The sequence below is a fragment of the Echeneis naucrates genome, chromosome 2, assembly GCF_900963305.1.
Source record: "Echeneis naucrates chromosome 2, fEcheNa1.1, whole genome shotgun sequence".
NCBI lineage: Eukaryota > Metazoa > Chordata > Actinopteri > Carangiformes > Echeneidae > Echeneis > Echeneis naucrates.
The window spans coordinates 3,399,697-3,408,888 of NC_042512.1; the positions used below are offsets into that span (position 1 = coordinate 3,399,697).

Genomic DNA, 9,192 nt, shown 5'->3' on the forward strand with positions numbered 1-9,192 from the left:
TTCCTCATCTTTTTTGTCCAATTTCCATCCAGGATAACACCAAAGAGAAGCACTTATGCACAAAGACTTCATCAGTGTCTCTGATTGGAGTGATCTGAGTTAGATCTGAAGAAGACATGGCTCCAAGACTTACTGTTGTTTTTGCCATTTAACAATGAAAGAGGAAAAAGAGAGCAAATAGAAACATTCACGCAGAAAGTCACATTAAGCTTTAATTCTTACCTAACTCTGGTGATTAGTGATTAGGGAAGAAATCTGTTCAAAATGGCAATCTTCATCATTTTGTTGAAACTCTAACCAGGACAACCCCAAAGAGAAGCACTTGTGCACAAATAATTCATCAGTGTTTCTGATTGAGGTGATCTGAGTTAGATTCTAAGAGTCTAATGGGAAATGGGTAAAGGAAGGAACAACTTCTGAAATCACCAACACTACCCCAACTAATAGCACTTACTGCTCTCAGAACACAAGTCTGTGCTTCAGTTGGGGAAATGTTGAGGACAAAGTTGTGAATTTAACTGATCACAATGAATCAATTTAGCAATGTTTTGTAGAATTTCAAACCAGGACAACCCCAAAGAGAAGCACTTATGGACAAGAATTCATCAGTGTCTCTGATTGGAGTGATCCGAGTTAGATCTGAAGAAAACATGGCTCCAAGACTTACTGTCGTTTTTGTGAATTAACCCTGAAAGGGGAAAAGAGAGCAAATAGAATAGAAGTCACATTAACCTCTCATTTCTACCTCACATGATCTCCTCCTAAGAGTCTTTGCAGCCACTTCCTTGTTGTGTCAGTTCCAATGGACTCCCTTTCAGGCTTTTACCTGAATTTATCTTATACCTGAATGAAACCACTCCCACAGCTGCCTGCCTACTTTGTTCGGGCGGTTTCAATGGTCTTGGTCATGGTTTGTAATGAAGAACACATTTAGTCCATCAGGAACAGACAACGATCCTCTTAAATTCATGAGGACCATTAGCATATGATGAGAGGACAGCTAACTCTGGTGATTAATGTTGCTGCAGCTGATCTGAACAAATCTTTTCAAAATGGCCATCTTTGTTGTTGTTTTTATTTCAACCAAAACTTTTTTTCTACCAAATGGTTGCATGAACTCTCTGTCCTGATTAATGCTTGGATGCAATGAACAACTTTTGAAATCACCAACTCTGCCCCAACTAATAGCACTTACTGCTCTGAAAACACAAGTCTTTGCTTCATTTGGGGAAATGTTGATGACAAATGTATGCTTTTAACTGATCTCAAGAAACATTTCAACCAGAGCAAGCTCAAAGAATTAATTAGAATTAGAATGCTTTTATTGTCATCATACACGATGTATAACAAACTTTAAAGACAACTCTGTTCTGCAAAATGCATTTATAAAATAAGAAAGACATAGTAAAAAAAGTTTGAATACATTTACAAAAGGAGCCAGTAAGAATATATGTACAGTTGAGAATTAGCATGACTGCAGATAACGGTGGAAATAAATATAATGTCCACTAAGAGAAGCACTGATCCACATGTCACCTCCAGTTAAAGTAACATTTGGGACTTCAAAAAAATTTAGAGGTCACAAACTTTTCCCCCAAGAAATAGCTATGACTGAATCCAACAGTCAAAGGAAGAAGAAAGAAAGGACACATTGACAGAACCACTGTGCTTGATACCAGGACACAGCAGCGTGACTCATGAATCATCATGAATCATGACTTTCAAACTACTTTCTTCACCCCCACCCCCAAAAAACTGATAAAACTTGCTGTCCTTGTGATTGACTTTTGAAATCATCAACTCTGCCCCAACAAATATCACGTACTGCTCTCAGAACACAGAGCTGTGCTTCACTTTGGCTAATGTTGGGGATGAATTCATGAAGTCAGCTGATTGCATAGAAGAATCTAAATAAATGGCAATCTTTATCTCTTTTTTTTTTGTTGTTGACCATCGAACAAGAACAACTCCAAAGAGAAGCACTGATGCAGAAAATAATCATCAGTGTCTCTCACTGAATCCACCAAGTCACATAAAGCCTTTGTTTCAGATTAATCTTTGTGCCACCGTTGCAATGGACTCTCTTTCAGACTTACTTATTTTATTTTACTCACCTGACTTATCTTAAACTAAAATGATGCACCCTGTCCTCCTTCAGCAGAATGTTTCAATTCCAACCACATCTCACATCACAAGTCTGTGTTTCAGTTCAGGAAATGTTGATGACAAATTCATGAATTTAGCTGATCTCAAGAAACAAATAAAATATTTTGTCAAAATTCCAAACAGGACAACCCCAAAGATAAACACTCTTGCAGAAAGGAATCAATAGTGTCTCTGACTGATGTGATCTGAGTTAGATACTAAGAAGAAATTGATTCTTTACTTCTTTATTGTCTTTGTCAGTTAACGCTGCCCCAACAATCAGCACTTCCTGAATTCAAAACTCAAGTCAACACTCAGGTTGGATAATAAATTGTGACTTTCAGAAAACCTTCTCGAAACGTTTTTCAAGCAGTTTGTTGAATAAATGTGTTGTCCTCCCTCAGCAGGAAGTTTCTGTGGTCTTGGTAACGGTTTGAAGAACAGAATGATCAGACAACGATCCTCTTAAATTCATGAGGACTGTTAGCATATGATGAGAGGTGTGTTAACTGCAGTGATTAGGGATCAGGGTTGTGTTGTTGTATCTGATCCCAAGAAATCTATTTAAAATAGCAGATCATCATAATTTTTGACTGATTTAAATTTTTTAAATTAACTGTTAGTAGAAACTGTGGCACCTTTGGCACCTTGACATTTCCTACATAGCTTTTTATCCCTCATTTCAGCATTAAGAAGCAATGCATGGTATAAAAGGTATTCATGTGGGAGACCTAGAATCCATCATGTGTTAAACTGAGAACTCAGTCGTCACACTCAACTGACGTTGTATGCAGGATCCAAAGGAATGGAGGCAACTGGCAGTGGTGGGATTCAAACCCACGCCTCCTAAAAGGGTGGAGCCTTAATCAGGCACCTTGGACACTTCAGAATGGGAATGACACCCATGTCACATTATGAGAAACCTGGATGCTGTGTCCAAAGGTTTGGAGGACAGAATGGTTGAAAGATGTCTTTGAAGCCTTTTGGACACACAACCAGTCAGCGTGCCAGTTGAAATATAAGCGTGTTAGACAAAATAAGTATTTCCTGTGCTTGTTTAGCAATGCTGGGGATTGCACCAAAGGACTCATACATGGAAAGCACACATTCTACCACTGAGCTACATCCCCTGCGTGGTGTGGCAGCTTTAGCAGCTTTAGCTAACCAGATAGCTTCTGAGCTCCTGCGATAGCGAAAACAGCGATCTGGCTGATGAAACCTTTTGGATGAGATGAGCCCGTTGATAATGCTGCCTGTCCTGCTGAATTTAGGTCACCTGCACTTTTGGCAACAGCCAGAGCTCCATACACAATAACAGTACTGATTACTGACTGTCAATACATTATGACCTTAAAGATTTTATGATCAAATATGAAGAATAACAGGGAGAGAGAGAGGGATGACCTGCAGTATCAGGTCAGGTACCCTGGCTGGTTCAACAAGCCAAGTTGGAAGCAGTAACCAGAAGCCTGAGTAGCTCAGTCGGTAGAGCATCTGACTTTTAATCTGAGGGTCCAGGGTTCAAGTCCCTGTTCAGGCGATGCAGCTTCTTCCCTTTAATGGTTCACATCATAGACTCCACAGCAGTGATAGGTGACACCATGAAGACGTTATGCACAATGAAACCATGAGTCTTCCACAAGCCAGATCGAGCAGGATATTGACAAGTGAAGCATGCGCAGTAGTAGTTTTGTGGCTCATGCTGGGTTTGGGAGAAGGAAATTTGTTGATTGGCTGCTTTTGACAGGAGACAAAATTTAGTAAGTCAGCTACTTATGTTGAAATATTTTAAGCATTTTAAGAGTGGTGCTGTGGCTTAGTTGGTCAAAGCGCCTGTCTAGTAAACAGGAGATGCTGGGTTCAAATCCCAGCAGTACGCCTTTATTGAAGTTTAAGGTTGTTGACATAAACTCATGTAACATCTTCTGCATTCTTAATGTGATTTGTTCTGTGCTTTATACTTCCAATATTCAAACATCAGTAATGTGGAGTTCATGTTCAGATTTGTTTTACATCTGTAGTAACACTAAATCTCCAGCAGGTGGAAGTATTGCTGCGCAGATGTCATATACACTGTGGGACACAATGTCGGACACACAATACTCACAGAGGACTTTATTGTGCTGCAGTGAGATGTATAAAAAGCTCCAGTTCTACAGTCAGAAGATGTCCAGTCTGAAGGTGGATGAGTTCTGACTGCAGAAGACAGTTTCAGAGCGTCTTCCAATGGCTGATGATGAACACATGATTCTTGTGCTGGGCGTCCGGAGTAAAGGCAGTAACTCCAACAATTCATCCAATAAGACCAGGACTGTGACAGCAAAATTAAGAAGCATGAAATCAGACCATACAGCAACAGCAACCAACCGTTGTTGGCAGGATTTGAATCTGCACGGGGAAACCCCAATGGATTTCTAGTCTATCGCCTTAACCACTCGGCCACAACAACCATGTACAGCAAAGCGCCCCCAACTCCAACTTCTTCTTCTTCTTCTTCTTCTTCTTCTTCTTCTTCTTCTTCTTCTTCTTCTTCTTCTTCTTCTTCTTCTTCTTCTTCTTCTTCTTCTTCTTCTTCTTCTTCTTCTTCTTCCTTCTTGTTTTGAGAAAGCACAGGTTCCAACTCTTTTTCCCAGAGTTCATTGAGGTAATTATACTGGAGATGACAAACCTGGAGGGGAAGCGTGTGTTTGGGGACATCTGGAGAGAACTGGACCTGGTAGACCTCCAAACCTACCTGGGTCTGAAAATAGACAACAAAACAAGCCTGAGATGCTGCAAATGTGATGCCTATGTTTGTACGGCCCACTCAGGTCAGAGTGGGCAAAAAAAAAAAACGACAATTCACATACACACACAACTTCATGTTGAGGAGTTTGGTCTCTGGTTTTCTATTTCTTTTATTATTATTATTACTATGAACCACTCTGAGACAATTTTAACAGCCAAAGAGTGTTAAACAAAAATTTGGTGGTGATTAATGTTTTTTTTTTTTGTTAATTTAAGAGCAGTTAAAACAGAGCAGGAACACTAAAGTAAGGGGCGGGGGGTGAAAACGACAGGAGGGTTAAAGAGCAGATTCTCTCTGAGGGGACGGATGTTGCCACAATACACAGTGTGTGTGCCATCACATGTGGAAGATGTGTGCAGACTGAAGCCTTGGTCTGCCACCAGCTCAGAGGGGCTGCACTTCTACTGACCACCAGGGGGCTCCACTGGTTGTTTCACAAAGTCACAGTGTGTTGGAGTCTATCAGGGTTTTCAGTCATCCCGTTATAATATGTCTAAGGCAACCAGACTTGGTTCTACATTTTTGAAGACATTTGACCTCTCATCCAAGAGGCTTCATTAGACAGATTGGTGTTTTACCTGTCGCAGTATGTGTGGTCAGCCAAAGCCAACACATCGAGCAGGGGATGTAGTTCAGTGGTAGAGGCCATGCTTAGCATGAATGAGCAGCAAAGACCAGCTGCTGTTTTCACACAGGTGGCTGCTACATGGTGTACATATTGTGTAGTCACTTTGATGTGCTAATTTTTCAGCTAATTCTTTAGAGTCAGGATGGCCGAGTGGTCTAAGGTGCTGTGTTCACATTGCAGTCTCTCCTGGAGGTGTAGTTGTAAATCCCCCTTCTGACAGAAGCTGCTTTTCTTTTCTCTACTGTTGTAAGGTGTGTGTTGTAAGGCAGGATTTGACCACACAACCATTATAATTTTAAGACACAGAAAATATATATTACATAACAACTAATTACACATGGATGAATGAAATTGTATTTTTTTTATTTAACAATAAGTGAAAACATGAAGAACGAAGTGTGCATGTGAAGACATCCTCTTCCTCTGTGAAAAGCAGATCTTTGAAACCTGTTGATGGTGAACTCAGAGGTTGTTAAAGGGGCCTTTTCGCAAAGCTTAGCTACAGTTTGTTAAATACAGCATGCTTGCATGCTTAGCATATGAGAGGTGGTGGGGTTGATGCCCACATTCTCCACAAGACTTTAGCTCTTTGTTGGAGATACAGCAACAAGTGAACTAAACACAGCAGGTCCCTCAGTGGGCTTTGGAGGCTTTTGGGAAACAGAGGCAGGACTATTGTTGTGTTTGGAGCTTTGACTGTTACCTGAACACATCATGAATTGAACCAGCTACTGTCCTGTTGTATTAACTTTTACATGTTTTTTATTTATTTATTTATTTCTTGTATGGATTCATATATTTTATTTTATTTTGCCATTTATTCTCATTCAATATATTCATTATTACTGCACAAAGTTGGTCTTAAATGATCAATAAGCTTCTCAGCTGCTCTGAATGGTGACAGTGAGGCAGCCTTTGTGTTTACATCTGAATCACATGTGATTTTGGAAATTCTTCAAAGCAGCTTCAAAGGAAGAGTTTCATTCTGTGAGTATTGTGACCTCATCAGGTGATGTATCAAAGGCAGCAGCTCTTCAGACTCACACATCACTTCAAACCTTTGAGGAAGTGACACACAACTGTGAGGAGCACACGTGTTGACCGACACAGATTGTTTTCAGAGACAGACTGCAGAGAAACTGTCAGTACTGATGCTGAGCTGCTTAAAGTGTCTGTCTTGTAAACAGGACATCCTGCATTCACTCTGCTCATCATGTCTCTGTGGCACAATCGCTCAGCATGTCCGGCTGTTAACTGAAAGTATGGTGGTTCTAGCCCACCCAGGGAGGCACTTTGACTGATTCACTGATATTATAGTGAGCTACAGCACTCATTGGATCGGTTCACAGCTGAGTGAACAGCTGAAGGACGAGGATCAGCACCTCTAAATCTGAGGCCATGGTTCTCAGGAGGAAACTATCTCAGGAAAATTAAAGGAAAAAGGAAAAAGGAAAGTATCTCAGGTCTTGTTCATGAGTGATGGAACTCTGATGCTTATGTAGTGGTGTGATGTTGTTGCACTATATGATGAACATGGCAGTGAAGTGTTCACCCACACAGACGTGGTTTCAGAGACAGACCGCAGAGAAACTGGCAGCACTGATGCTTATCTGCTTAAAGTGTCTGTCTTGTAAACAGGAAATCCTGCATTCACGCAGCAGAGCTTAACTCTGCTCATCATGTCTCTGTGGCACAATCGCTCAGTGCATTCTTCTGTTAACAGAAAGTATGGTGGTTTCTGCTGCAGGTGGGGAATGAGTCCTTGTATCAAGTGAAGGAGTTCAAGTATCTCAGGTCTTGTTCATGAGTGATGGAACTCTGTTGCTTAACCATGAAGGCCAGCAGGTGCTTTGGCCTGCTCAGAGTCTCTGTGTTGGATGTGAGCTGCTGAAATCTCTGAACACCATGACACAGATAATATCAGTCTGATGTGTCATCTGTAATCCAGATGTTGTAAGCAACAAACAGATGTTCCTGACAGAAGCTGTGCTGATTCACTTCAACCAGCACATGAGCCTCTTTCTCAGGAGCACACACAGAAAAAATAAGATTTTCTATTCCAACAATATATGTGATGTCCTCGTGTATGAATGAATGTTTCACTGATGCAGATTTTTACAAAACAACAACGAGACTGTGTGACGTCACTGGAGATCAAAGGCAGGTCCTGTCTTTCATTGATCTCCCGCGCGACACAGATGCATGCACACTCTCACGTTCTCTTGAAATGGATGAGCGCATGCGCACAAAGACAGAAATGTCCCTGGACTAACGTGACCAATTCAGAATGGGTAAAATTGTCATGTCATGTCAGAAAAACAGCTAAACAGTGGCCGGTCACTGACACACTGTGTACATAATTTAATGCAAACTTTCATAAACCATGGTCTGAACTAGTTCATTTTAAAATTTGTAAACTGAACTATTAGCTAGTTAATGTAGAAAGGGAACTTTTCCAACACGGTCTGACTGCACTGCAACGTCTCATCACTCCTTCTCGCGGCTGCGCCTTCCGCTCTTTTCATCATCGGAGGGAGCTGGCTTCAGGAGGACTCAACCATCAGATCAGTTTGTAATGTTTTATCAGGAAATAACTCCAGACTCTACTCTAGTGTGATTTTCGGAACAATCAGGGCAGGATTCTGGATTTAGGACAACTGCTTTAATTTCGAGGCTGTCCCGAATTTTTTGGGACGTCTGGTCACCTTAGCTGTGTTACATGTTTAAAAATGAAGGGGGAAATATTTCACAGTTACACTCACAAGAGGAAACACACACACACACACACACACACACACACACACACACACACACACACACACACACACACACAGCGGACCATGTGCTTCACCGCAGCAGCTGAAAGGAAAAGTGTTCAGAGTTCAGCCTCCATTTTGAAGCTGTCGGAGCAGAAGCAGGGAAACTGAAGGCTGAGGCCGGTGAGTGTTAACATTATTATTATTTCACTGTCAGTTTGTCCCTGTGGACTGTGGAGGGACGAAGACTCACAGTGGACTTCTGTAACACTGAGACACTGAGACATGGAGGTCAGAGTTCACTTTGACGAACAGAGAAAAACTCCAGCTGAGCTGAGAACAGACCGTATTAACAGTCAGGGCTCTCAAGTTTTGAAGTGAGTTCAGAGGGAAATTGAGCTCTGACAAATGACGCATAAATTCATACAAATAAAGATATTTATTGAATTCAGCATTTTAGTGCAGGTGTGTTTATGTCTTTTTTTTTTTTTTTTGAGGCCGTCAGCACGGGGGTCAGTGGCTCCCATTTCTCAGAGTGTCTGTCTTCTTCTGTAGCATATGTGCGGAATATCAAAATCTCACCCGGATACAGCAGTGCAATTTTTTTGATTGGCTGTTCGGTAGATACACTCTCTTTGATTGGCTGACAGCGGGTTTGTGATAACTGAGTGTGTTAACCCTGAGATAAGGGGAAACTGAGTTATCGGTTCCTGAAACAGGGGTATTTAAACTCTGAGACAATCACCATGGTAACAGACTCTGTGAACATCACCTGCTCGCTGGTTTTCTTTAAGAAACCCTGTGTGATTGGGATAGATCATCAAGTGTAGAGAGCAGCAGGGTCCCCTCTCCTCCTCCAGCAGCATCGCACACTA

The 9,192-nt window shown here is 41.4% G+C and overlaps 2 non-coding genes across 2 annotated transcripts; both read left to right on the forward strand.

Annotated features, from left to right (window-relative positions):
* The first annotated feature begins 3,612 nt into the window (after positions 1-3,612).
* Positions 3,613-3,685, forward strand: trnak-uuu (transfer RNA lysine (anticodon UUU)). The gene has a single exon. It is a non-coding gene; the product is annotated as a tRNA-Lys (tRNA).
* A 265-nt stretch (positions 3,686-3,950) lies between these two features.
* On the forward strand, positions 3,951-4,024 carry trnat-agu (transfer RNA threonine (anticodon AGU)). Its single transcript has one exon. It is a non-coding gene; the product is annotated as a tRNA-Thr (tRNA).
* The last annotated feature ends 5,168 nt before the right edge of the window (positions 4,025-9,192 follow it).